Here is a 13,388-nt window from a genome sequence, read left to right as displayed (position 1 = left end):
GTGATGCTTGCTGCTCTGGGACCCTTCAGCTGTCAGGCTTGGACTTTCTCAAGTGAGATGGGCCCCTTGTTTCCTCCATGGGTAGACTATTGGCAGAAAGTAACAGATGCTAAATTGACCCTTTGCCATATATATAACCTCTCTCCTCCCTTGTGGCTCAGTCAGTAAAGAATCTGCCTGCAATTCAGAAGGGTCGGGTTCAATCCCTGGCTCGGGAAGATCCCATGAGTAGGGAATGGCAACCCATTCCAGTATTCTTGCCTGGAGAATCCCATGGACAGAGGAGACCAGCGGGTTATATTCCATGGGGTCGCAAAGAGTCGGACATGACTGAGTGACTAAGTACTCTCTAGGCTCCAAAGGGCCTCCCTCTTCTCTAATATTCCGTGACTCTCCCATAGTGCCCCACCCAGGGCATGGAGGTCTGAGCATTCTCTGATGCATGTAGGTATGTTGGACCCTAGGATGTGTTATGAAAGGAGGCCGGCTTTTAAGATGAAAGCTCTCATGTCTATTATCATTCTGTCAAATCTCCCTTAAACATTATGTCTGCTACCAGAAAAGTACCAATACCTTCTTTCCCAGGAATGAGGACATTGGAAGGATTAGTCTAAAATCCCAGCTATTGAACTGGATCCCGCTCATCTTGATCACCAGGCAGCTCTCACTGAGGTTGAAAAGAGAGACATTTGCAGATCTGGAGCTATGGCTTATCTTCCAGGTAATATTTTTAGTTCCTGGGATGCATCTATTTACAGATTTCTGTGCTCTAGGTTTCTGTAAGTATACTAGTTTACAAGCACTGGCTTCTGGGTTAGACAGGTCTGCATTTGAATTCTGAGCCTTCTAGGACCGTGGGCTTCCCAGGTGGCACCTGCCTCCCAATGCAGGAGAAATAAGAGACCGGGTTCGACCCCTGGGTGGGGAAGATCCCCTGGAGAAGGGAATGGCAACCCACTCCAGTATTCTTGCCTAGAGAATCCCATGGACAGAAGAGCCTGGCAGGCTACAGTCCATAGGCTCACAAAGAGTCGGACATGACTGAAGCAACTTAGTGGGACAACTTTGAGATAGTACCTGTAAAACAAGGGTGATAATTTCTATCTCACTAGTAAATGAGATAATAGGTACAATGGACATGGTGCAACACTTGGCTGTGTCCATACAGAACTTACTAAATGATAGCAAATTTATTTTATTTATTCTGTCCATTTTCTTCCCCAAAACCATCAAGATACATTCGAAATTCTAATGTGTCTTCAAACTAATTGTATCTCCTGACGCTTCTTTGCTCTTGGAAGCAGCTGGAGAATCATCTGTCAGATCTTGCATGCATGCTATGTCACTTCAGTCATGTCTGACTCTTTGCGACTCCATGGATGGTAGCTCGCTAGGCTCCTCTGTCCCTGGGATTCTCCAGGCAAGGATACGGAGTGGGTTGCCAGGCCCTCCTCTGGGGGATCTTCCTGACACAGGGATCGAACCCAGCTCTCTTGTGTCTCTTGCATCGGCGGGTGGCTAACACCATCTGGGAAGCCCTCTCCATGTATCCCAGTCTTTAGGTCATAACACAGAGTGCCTGGAACTAGAGAATAATTAAGCAAACTCTGATCTAGCCCAAAGGGCAAAGCACATTAAGACATTTAAAATTGGTGCCCCCAAAAGTAAACATCACATGCTCTTGGGGGAAAATAAATGATTAAATAGGAGTTCTTCATGTTAGTCTCAAATGAATGTCTGCACCCACGTTGCCTGGCAACAGCCAGGGTCTACCCTTGGGAGCCAGCAGCTCTGCCTGGTAGAGATGACCTCATTTTTCTCTAGACACACAGTTCAGCCCAACCCAAGGTCAAGGAAGACATCAAGGAGCATCAAGCCTGGTGCTTTAGTTTCAACGGTGAGTCTCAACCTTCTCAGAACAACAAGATTAAACTTTTTAATATATATTATATTATATTATTTAATATATTAGATTATTAAAACATGGTAGAGGGCAGTGCAGTGGATGAGAAGGCAAGGTACATGAGTTCAGGCCCTGGTTTGGGAATATTCCACATGCCATGGAGCAACTAAACCCATATGCCACAACTACTGAGCCCGAGAGCTGCAACTACTGAAGCAGACATGCCTTTGGCCTGTGCTCTGCGACAAGAGAAACCACCACAATGACAAGCCAGCACGCCACAACTAGAGAAAGTCTACACAAAGCAACAAAGACCCAGGGCAGCCTAAATAAATAAATAAATTTTAAAATGTGATAGAAAAATGGTTCCCCAAAGATACTCAAGTCCTACTCCACAGCCCTGTGAATATATTATCTTACATGACAAAAGGGACTTTGCAAGTGTGATTAAATTAAACCTCTTGAGAGAGGGAGGTTATCCCTGCATTGTCCAGTTGGCCCAATGAAATCATAAGAATCCTTATAAGAGGGAGTTAGGGAAGTGGTCAATGTCAGGTGGAGATGTAACAATGGAAGCAAGAAGGTCAGACTCAGAGAGATATTTGAAGATGCTATTTGGTTGGCTTTGAAGTAGGAGGAAGGAGCAAGGTGAAAGGCAGATGCCCTCTAGAAACTGGAAAAGGCAGGGGTATGGCTGCTCCTCCAAGAGCCCCCAGGGGGAAGCATGGCACTGATGACACTTTGATTTAAACCCAGTGAACCCTCCATTTCTGGCTTCTGACAACTGAACTCTAATATAATAAATTTATGTTATTTTAAACCACTAAGTAATTTATTAAAAAGCAGCAATAGGAAACTAACACATACAGTATTATACTTTGTTTTACATTAGAGTAAATATTATATAAACTCCTTTTTGATATATGAAATTAAATTTATAGAGAATATAATGTGTTAGTTCTTGAACCTAAAAAACATAAATTGCTAACTTCTCTGGGGCTTCCCTGGTGACAGATGATAAAGAATCCGCCTGCAGCACAGGAGACCCAGGTTCGATCCCTGGGTCAGGAAAATCCCCTGGAGAAGGGTATGGCAACCCACTCCAGTATTCTTGCCTGGAGAATTCCATGGACAGAGAAGCCTGGCAGGCTACAGTCCATGGGGTCACAAAAGAGTCAGAAATAACTGAGCGATTAGCGGGTTCACTTCACAAAGTCTGAATATTTGTCCCCTCCACCTCCAAATTCATACGTAGAAATCCTCACCCTCAAAGGTGATGGTATTACTCTGTGGGGGCTTGGGTAGATCCTTAAATCATGAAGGTGAAACCCTCATGAATGAGATTCATGCCTTATATATAGAAGAGGCTCCAGAGATTGCCTCGGCCCTTCTCTTTTGCCATGTGAGGATACAAGGAGAATTCTGTGACTTGAAAAGGAGCCTTCATCCAAACATGCTGGCACCCTGATCTAGGACTTCAAGCTTCAAGAACTGTAAGAAATAAATTTCTGGTGTTTATAAACTATCCAGGCTTTGGTATTTTGTTATTGCAACTCAAATGGACTAAGACTCTGATCTAACCTAGTACAGGAAAAGGAAAAATGACAGTTAAATTATAATAAAATAACATATATTCATTCTAAATTCCAGGAGATGTTGAAGGACAAGGAACCCTGGCATGCTGCAGTCCATGGGGTCTCAAAGAGTTGGACACAACTTAGCAACTGAACAACATAAAAAAAAAAAAAAAACTAGCTTATATAATGTTAATACTATTTAAAAACTAAAAGGACCCAACTTTTTAAAAAATTTACAGAAACTGATCTATGATTACATAAGACAGTGTTCTAGACTCAGATAATTATAAATAAGATTTTACATAAGTGAAATGAATATCCAGATATTTGAAGTACAAGGCTGTCACTTACTTCCCAGGACATCTGGCATCTCTGGCCAGGACCAGTGAGACAGGGGATGTTGACTCTAGTTATCAGGCGGGTGATGAGGAAGGGAGCACAGGGCCCTGCTGTATCACACACCAACACAAATCCTGTGCAAAGACTTTTTGCCCATCTACCCACCTCCAGTTCATTTTTTTCCCACTGGGATCCCAACCTTTCTTGCTGGCCCTAGCCCTACTCCTGCCAACAATACGCCAGTGCTTGCATGTGCCTGCTCAGTTGTGTCTGACTCTTCGCGACCCCATGGACTGTAGCCCGCCAGGCTCCTCTGTCCATGGAATTTAACAGGCAAGAATACTGGAGCGAGTTGCCATTTCCTCCTCCAGAGGATTTTCCCACCCCAGGGATCAAACCCAGGTCTCCTGCCTTGGCAAGTGGATTTTGTACCACTGTGCCACCTAGGAAGCCCACATTATGCCAGTTGCACCCCACAATCATCATAACAAGCAAAACATCCCCCCAACATTTCTCAGATGGCCCCTAACTAGTGGAACTGCCTCCATTGAAAACTGCTGTCTTCATCATCAGAAAAAGCACATCTAGAGTTTTTAGTGGATTTCTTATCGCTCTACTGGAGATGTTTAACCAGAAAAGATTCAAGAAGGACATGAGAGCTTTCTTCAGCATCATTCATCAAAGCATGGAAGAAGCAGTAGATTCTTAAGAGAGCAAACGAGGGTCCAGAGTGAACATAACCATTTGGCAATGTGGTGTCAAGGTTAAGATTGTAAACTTGAGCTTCACAGACCCTCACAATCCTATCTCTCTTGAGCACTTTTCTGCTCCAAGAAGATGGAAGCTTTCCCGTTGTTAATGACTTTAATAGCCATCCAGGCTCTTTCTTTGATGTATCTATTAACAGATAAAGAAGGGTGGTAAGAAAGAAAGAAAAATGAGATTGTGCAAGTCAAAGGACCCCTGGTCCCACGAGTACCGGCTGAGTTAGGAGACTGCAGACAAGGGGATGATGAGAATGACTACAGTGGTTCTGTAACTGAAAGTGGGATCCAGCTGCTCGAAAGTCAAAAACCATTAAAGAGGCCAGGCAGGTGGAAAGAAAAGTTTGCATTATTTTGGTTGCTGGCAACCAGGAGTCAGGAAGGCAGATGCTTGTCCAAAGGTCAACTAATCCCCAACCCCTGACAATTAGGGCACAAGAGCTTTTATAGACAGAGAGAGGGGCTGCATGCAGAAACAACAGAAACAGCAGTCAGCTCTGACGGTCATCTTGAAGTTGATCATCAGTGATCTGAGCAGCAGCATCTTGATTAGGTACAGTTAATCTTCAGTTCCAGGGTGGGTTTGTTCCCATTTCCTTGAGGCCAGTTCTCAGAATTGTGGCAGCGTAGGTCATGGCTACAGTCTGGTCATTATATACTTAAATTCCCCACCCGGTGGGGGTTTTGATTTCTATAAGAGAGCTCACAGGATATGGCTCAGATTTTTATCTATAGCTCTTGAGAAGGAACTAGAGGTCCTTAACTGTGCTTAATGACTACATTATTATTATTTGGTCTCCTTTGACTGTTTTCTTTTGTTTCTTCTTCTTCTTACTTTTCTGACTAGATTTATTTTTTTTAATATTTTTATTTTATTTATTTATTTATTTTTGGCTGCATTGATCTTCCTTGCTGCGCTCAGGCTTTTTTCTCTAGTTGAGGAAAGCTGGAGCTACTCTCTAATAGCGGTGCGCAGACTTATCCTTGCAGGGGCTTCTCACTACATAGACTCTAGGGCGAGAGGGCTTCAGTAGTTGTGGCACATGGGCTTATTTGCCCCACAGCATGTGGAATCGTCCCAGACGAGAAATTGTCCCTTGCGTTGGTGGGTGGATTCTTAACCAGTAGACCTCCAGGGAAGCCCCTGGACGTATTCTTTGGCTGAAGTTTTTCCACAGACAAAAGGTCAGCAGAGAACATGGATGGGACAATGGAGGGGGAGAAGGTGGCAAGGACCGTAGGGTCCTGCTCCATTTCGGTTCCATTTACCTCAATTTTAGCTGAATTCGCCTCCCCACTCAGGCCATACACACATACCAAGGACATTACTATGGCTATTGAGCACCCCAAAGAAGTGCGGGCAACCATTGCTGGGTCCCGTCTTGCACCTCAGTGGTAGAAGAAGCTAACATGAAGTGGCCAAGACTGGGGCCTATTTTGGAAAGAATTATTAACATAACATCACAAACCTAAACATGGGCTTCAAGTAACCCTTACCATAAACTCCACTGGTTAACATATTTTTCTTAATTTATGTATTTTTGGGGGGGCTTCCCTGGGGGCTCAGATGGTAAAGAATCCGCTTGCAATGTGGGAGACCCAGGTTCAATCCATGGGTTGGGAACATCTCCTGGAGAAGAGAATGGCTTCCCACTTCAGTATTCTTGAGACTTTCTCTTTTTCTTTTTCTAATTTATGTATGTATTTATTTATTTATGGTATAGATTCTCAGATTCTTATTTTATTCAATAAGTTGTAAGCCATTGTTATTATTTTTTCTTTTCCATTTTTTATTTACCCCTGTATTTTACTTCATTTTTTTCAGCTTTATTGAGATATAATGACATATAACATTGGATAAGTTTAAGGTGCGCAATATGATAATTTGCCACTGGTTAACTTTCATCTCGGGTAGAATCTGTTCCCAGATTCCACATCGCAGCCCCCCAATTTTTTTTAAGCCCCAAAATCTTTAATCATATTCTGTTTTCATATTATTATCCTGGATTTTTGAGCAAATAATCTCAGAGGCCTTGAGAGAGTGATTGCACTCCCTTCAGCTGGATATGCTGCAATTCAAAGAATATGTAGAAATAAGTGTGAAGGTGGAGATGTCAGTGAAACCCAGAGTAACGATTTTGAACCACTGAGACAGTTTATGTCCCTGTGTATCATGGTAGCTGATGGACCACACTCAATCCTTCCTTTTGGTGAGATTCAGTCACACACTTGCAGGGATCGCCACCTAGTGGCACATCCAGAGAGCTGCAATGTTTTAAATCTTTTTTGAAGACCTTTTTTTTTTCCCCCAGGCAAGGCTTTTTTGGGGCCCCTGCTGTAGCATGGGGAGCAAGAATAAACAACAGGCTCCCTTGCTTGCTTGCTCCCCTAGGGAGGGGACAAGCTTGTTCCTTATTTGGGGTGAGGATAGGAATGTGTCCAGAGGTTGGGCTGGAGGGCTGGCTTAGGTGATTTGCCCAGAAGTTGGGCTGGAAGGATAACTTAGGTGTTGTGGGCAGAGGGTATGCTCTGTACCCTGCTTTTGTTCCTGACACCCAGTTTTTGCTCCCGGCTCTTCATAAGTGGCAGTTGGGTTTTTTGGTCTTTCTGTATCTTTTGTCCAGAGTTCACCCCAACTGTGCATGCATGCAGTTAATTTTAGTCCCATATAGTTTCTTTGTATTTTGCTGTTCAGAGGAGAGGTGTGTCCAGGCGCAAGCATTCTAGCAAAGGTTCCCAGGTCTCCCAACCTGTCTCATTCCCCACTGTGAAACTCTGTGCTCAGTCGCTCAGTCATATCTGACTCTTTGCGACCCCCTGGACCCACCAGGACTCTCTGTCCATGGGATTTTTCAGGCAAGAATACTGGAGTGGGTTGCATTTCCTACTCCAGGGGAGAAACTCACACCCTTATTATTTTAGTAAAAGTACAGCACTTTATCATTGGATTCGACCTTCCTTTGTACCCAGAGCTAAGATTCATTTAGGCCAGGGGTTGAAACGGTTCCTTTAGGCTTGTGAACTAAGAATAGTTTGTACATTCTTTAATGATTGAGAGTGGAGGAAATCAAAAGAAGAATATTTTGTGACACTTGAAAATTATGTGAAACTCAAATTTCAGTAACGATAAATCATATTAAAAAAAACAGCCATACTCATATGTTTACATATTTTCTATGGCTTCTTTCACACTATAGCCCCAGAGTTGAATATCTGCAACAAAGACCACATGGCCCACAAAGTCAAAAATATCTACTGTCTGGTCTTTTACAGAAAATGTTTGCCAAACCTGCTTTAGACTAATAGTAGCTAACACCTAGCAGTGTTAAATAAGCCAGGGGTTGCTCACTGTTTTCAAGTGCATTCACTGGCTGATTCATTATCATTTCATAATCACAGGATCAAAGAGGTTTGTGAGCACACCTAGCCCTCACATTCCAGAATGAAAGGAGCAGGTTCCCTCGTGAATAGTTCATTATATCCTGTGTAATCGGGGTTCGGTGGGACAGTGGTAAAAAATACACTTGCCAATGCAGAAGACCCAGAAGACAGATTGTATCCCTGGGCCGGGAGGATCCCCTGGGGAAGGAAATGGCAACCCACTCCAGTGTTCTTGCCTGGAGAAGCCTATGGACAGAGGAGCCTGACGGGCTACAGTCCATGGGGTCACAATAGAGTTGGACATGACCTAGTGACTATTCAACAACAGCAACTATCCTATAAAATTACATCCTTGACAAAACTTCACACTCTCTCTGGTCCCTGCGTTCTTATTAAAGTAGCACTCCTGCTTCCATCTTTCTTCCTTCAGCTCCTAGAAATTCTCAGCTCAAATTACTTTCTTCTCAAGAGTTCCTGAAGGCACTCATGCCACATGCATTTATCAACACTTTGCCCAGGCACTATACTCAGTGCCCCCATACAAAGATGATTGAAATGTAGGCCCTTATGATATATAAAATAGATAACTAATGAGAACCCACTGTGTTTCACAGGGAACTCTACTCAATGCTTTGTGGTGACCTAAATGGGAAGGAAATACAAAAAAGAGTGGATATATGTATGCATGCTAAATCACTTCAGTCATGTCCGACTCTTTGTGATCCCATGGACTGTAGCCCACCAGGATCCTCTGTCCATGGAATTCTCCAGGCAAGAATACTGTGTGGGTTGCTGTGCCCTCCTGCAGGGGATTTTCCCCACCCAGGGATCAAACCTGAGTCTCATATCTAACGTGCATTAGCAGGTGATTCTTTACCACTAGTGCCACCTGAGAAGCCCAAATATATGTATACATATAGCTGTTTCACTTTGCTGTACAACAGAAACTAGTGCAACATTTTAAAGCAACTCTAGGTTGTGGGGAGTTTCCTGTGCCCTCGGCTTCCTCAACATGGCAGCGCCCTTGTCAGTGGAGGTGGAGTTCAGGTGAGTCACAGAGCTGGGGCGCCGTGGGGATGGATTGAAGTTGTCGGGCCCGTAACTCCCCTCCCTCTGCCTTGGGGCCTGTCACCACCGAATTGCCGAGGCGCCCGGCAACTTCCCTGAGCTGGGCCACCCGCCTGGGAGAGTTTGAGAGGTTCGGTCTCCCTGGGCGACAAGGCCGTATGTCCGGGAATAGATGCGCATACCCAGGAGTTGGAGGTATGCTCTTGGCACTTCTCCATGCCCTGCACCCTACGGGACTCAAAAGGCGTGACGGTTAGCAGGCCTCCCGGCCCTGTTTGCCAGCTCCATTTTGGAGCAGGCCCCTGTGTCTGGCATCTGAGCTTCCAGGAACGAATAGGACTAACCTTTCCGAAGATTTGAGGGTGTTAAACAAACCTGAACCCTTTCCGGTACATTTAGTAAACTTACGGAGTGCCTTCTGCAGGTCTTAAGTCAGGTGGGGATAAGGGGCTAGGTAGTACAGTAGTAGAGTCTAACCCTGACAGTACAGGGTTAGTGCGTGTCCATGTGCGTGTACTTAGTCACTCAGTCGTGTCCTACCCTTTGCGACCACATACACTGCACCCCACCAGACACCTCTGTCCAGGGATTTTCCAGGCAAGAATACTGGACTGGGTTGCCATGTCCTTCTCCAGGCGATCTTCCCAACCCACAGATCGAACCTGACTCTTGGGTCTCCTGCATTGGCAGGTAGATTCTTTACCTCTGTGCCACTATAGTATGCTCAAGATAAAAAGTGTAGGATGGGGGCATACACGCTAATAACCAAAGAAACACAGACCAAAGAGGAAGTCTTATTCTCTTCTACCTCTTACAGACAGAAGGTTTTTAATGTGATTTCAGAGCTGGGAAAAAAAGTGCAAAGCTTAGAGAAAAGGCAGAGACACAGATGTTCAGAGATGGACGGTATAATTTCTAGAGTCATGTGGAAAAGCTGGGACGAGATTTGTTTCTGTGTGTGAAGATAAACAAGCCAAGGTTTATGTGAAAGGGAAAGTCTAGGATGGGAATCGGAAACTTCTGCCTATAAATGCCTTTCCTTCTATTGGATGCCTCCAGTTTCTTTCATGGATTCCCTTCATTGCATAGTCCATTCACCAGTCATTTATTGAGTGCTTACCATGTGCCAGGCAGCAAGCCAGGCACAGAGGATACAAAGATAAATAGAACTTTGTCCATGCCCTCCAGTGTTCAGCATTGCTGTCCCTTAAGAAGGGGTAGTCTCATGAATGTTAACTGCATTTTAATTGATGATATTGTCTGGCCCCATGGTTCCAATTAGAACTGTGTTAGTCTGGCCACCTGACTATTTTGCTTTATTGACCCATTGCCCAGCTATGTCCCCCATGGCCTGCAGGTTCCAGGAGGTCCCTGCTGTTTTGACAGGCCTCAGCAGAACGGAAGACAGACAAGCTACAGATTACAAAAATTAAAAAAAAATAAAAAAATAAAAAAAAATAAAGCAACTGTACTCCAACAAAAACTTTTTTTTGAACTACAGGCCCAGTATTTAAGACATTGACCATTTAGAGAGAATTATAAGAAATGGCAGCTTCCCTGATTGCTTTGCCTGAAATGCAGGAGCCAAAGGAGACAACGGTTCAGTCCCTGGGTTGGGAAGATCCACTGGAGCAGGGCATGGCAGCCCACTCCAGTATTCTTACCTGGAGAATCCCATGGACAGAGGAGCCTGGTGAGCTACAGTCCATGGGGTTGCAAAGAGTCAGATACTGAAATGACTTTAGCACTCACGCATGCATATGGAGATGTACAAGGCAAAGGGGAAAGGGTAGTAATGGCAGCCTAAGAAATCAGGGAAGGCTCAGAGAAGTAGCAGACAAAGAGAAGTGTGGGGGTTGGGGGGAAGCATTTCAGGCCCAAGAACAGAGCAGTATGAGCAGAGATATGGAGGTTAAGAAACAGCATGATATTGTGTAGACAATTACAGTCAGTTGGTATTCTGAGAGCTAAAGAAGCACACATATTATACTTCACTTTATCCTCTGTCACCAGACTATCTTGCCCTTTATGTCCCAGTGTTTCATATACGGCAGAAATAAGTGTTTGAATGCTTGAAACTGTGCTTTATTTGCATTACTTCATATTGCTTTCACGACATCCTTTGAGGTGGGTATTACTGAGACTTCCTAGCTAAAAAGTAGATCCCTCTCCTAAGTATAACCCCCCAGAGAAGCTCTCACATGTGTGCATAAGGAGACTGAACAAGAAAGCTAAAGTGGCATCGTCTGTAAAATTAGAAATGGGAAATAAACTCAAAGTCCTAAGACAGGAGAATGGATAGCTCATGTGTATTCATACAATGGATGTTATGAAGCTGTGAAAGGGAATCAGTTATAACCTCACAGCTCAACAGAGGTTAATATCAAAAAATAGTAAGTGAAAAAAGGAACCTGCAGGGGAATAAATAGTAGGCAAAATAACATTTATGTAAAGTTTTAAATCATGCAAAGTAATACTTCATGTTACTTAGGGATGCATATCTATGTAGTAAAAATATAAAGAACCAGGTTACCTTGCCCCTTGCTGGCATCCAAAATAAAGAAAACTTTCCTTTCCACCAACCTGGCCTCTTTATTGACTTTTGAGCATGAGACTAAGAAATGCTGAATTCAGGATAGTGTTTACTTCTGAGGAGAAGAGGAATTCATTCAGAAGTAGGGAGAGGGTATTTCAGGAAGGAGTGGCAGATGCAATAAACTGAGTTATGCTTGATGTTTATGGGAATCAGTAAAGGTTTAATGTTACTGAATCATAAAGTGAAAGCAGGGTGGGGAGGTGAGAACAGGGGGAGGATAATGAGAGCAGGGAGGTGCCCAGAAGCCCAGCAGTACAGTATTCATGTTTGACTGAATGAAGAGCCAGTAATGACTTCCAACAGTAGACTGGAGGGTGAAATTGAAATGTAGCAGCACCCTATGGTCCTTGCCATCCCCCACCCCGCCATGTCCTCAGCCTGCCTTTTGTCTGTGGAATAACTTTTGTTGTTCAGTCACTCAGTCCTATCCAACTCTTTTCGACTCCATGGACTGCAGCACACCAGGCTTCCCTGTCCTTCACTATGTCCTGGAGTTTGCTCAAACTCATGTCCATTGAGTCAGTGATACCACCCAACCATCTCGTCCTCTGTCATCCCCTTCCCCTCCTGGCTTCAATCTTTCCCAGCAGGGTCTTTTCCAATGAGTTGGCTCTTCGAATTGGGTGGCCAAAATACTAGAGTTTCAGCTTCAGCATCAGTCCTTCCAAAGAATATTCAGAATTAATTTCCTTTAGGATTCCCTGGTTTGATCTTGCAATCCAAGGGACTCTTAAGAGTCTTCTTCAGCACCACAGTTCAGAAGCATCAATTCTTCTTTGAAAGAAGACACTCAGCTTTCTTTATGATCCAGCTCTCACATCCATACATGACTACTGGAAAAACCATAGCTTTAACTACACAGACCTTTGTGGGTCAAATAATAGAACAACTTTAGCCAAAGAATAAGTTTAATCAGAGAAGTGAGAAAATGCATAAACAAAAGGAAAACAATCAAAGGAGACCAAACGATAATAATGCAGTCATTAAGCAAAGTCAAGGGCCTTTATTTCCTCCTCAAGAGGTATAGGTAATATTCTGAGCTATATCCTGTGAGCTGTCTTATAGATACTTCTCCCCCCAGGTGAAGTTAACTACATGATGACCAGACTGTAGGCCATGACATAAGGTGCCACAGTTCCAAGAACTGGCCTCAAGGAAATGGGAACAAAACCACCCTGAAGATTAACTGTACCTAAAACAATCAGGGGCTTCTCTGGTAGCTCAGCTGGTAAAGAATCTGTCTACAATGCAGGAAACCCTGGTTCAATTCCTGGATCAGAAAGATCCCCTACAGAAGAAGTAGGTTTAGTTCAGTTCAGTAGGTCAGTCCTGTCCAACTCTTTGCGATCCCATGAATCGCAGCATGCCAGGCCTCCCTGTCCATCACCAACTCCCGAAGTTTACCCAAATTCATGTCCATCGAGTCAGTGATGCCATCCAGCCATCTCATCCTCTGTTGTCCCCTTCTCCTCCTGCCCCCAATCCCTCCCAGCATCAGGGTCTTTTCCAATGAGTCAACTATTTGCACGGGGTGGCCAAAGTACTGGAGTTTCAGTTTCAGCATCTGTCCTTCCAATGAACACCCAGGACTGATCTCTAGGATGGACCGGTTGGATCTCCTTGTAGTCCAAGTGACTCTCAAGAGTCTTCTCTAACACCACAGTTCAAAAGCATCAATTTTTCAGTGCTCAACTTTCTTCACAGTCCAACTCTCACATCCATACATGACCACTGGAAAAACCATAGCCTTGACTAGATGA

Source organism: Muntiacus reevesi, chromosome 3 (genome assembly GCF_963930625.1).
Source record: "Muntiacus reevesi chromosome 3, mMunRee1.1, whole genome shotgun sequence".
In the NCBI taxonomy this organism is placed as follows: Eukaryota; Metazoa; Chordata; class Mammalia; order Artiodactyla; family Cervidae; genus Muntiacus; species Muntiacus reevesi.
This window is presented reverse-complemented; position numbering follows the sequence as displayed.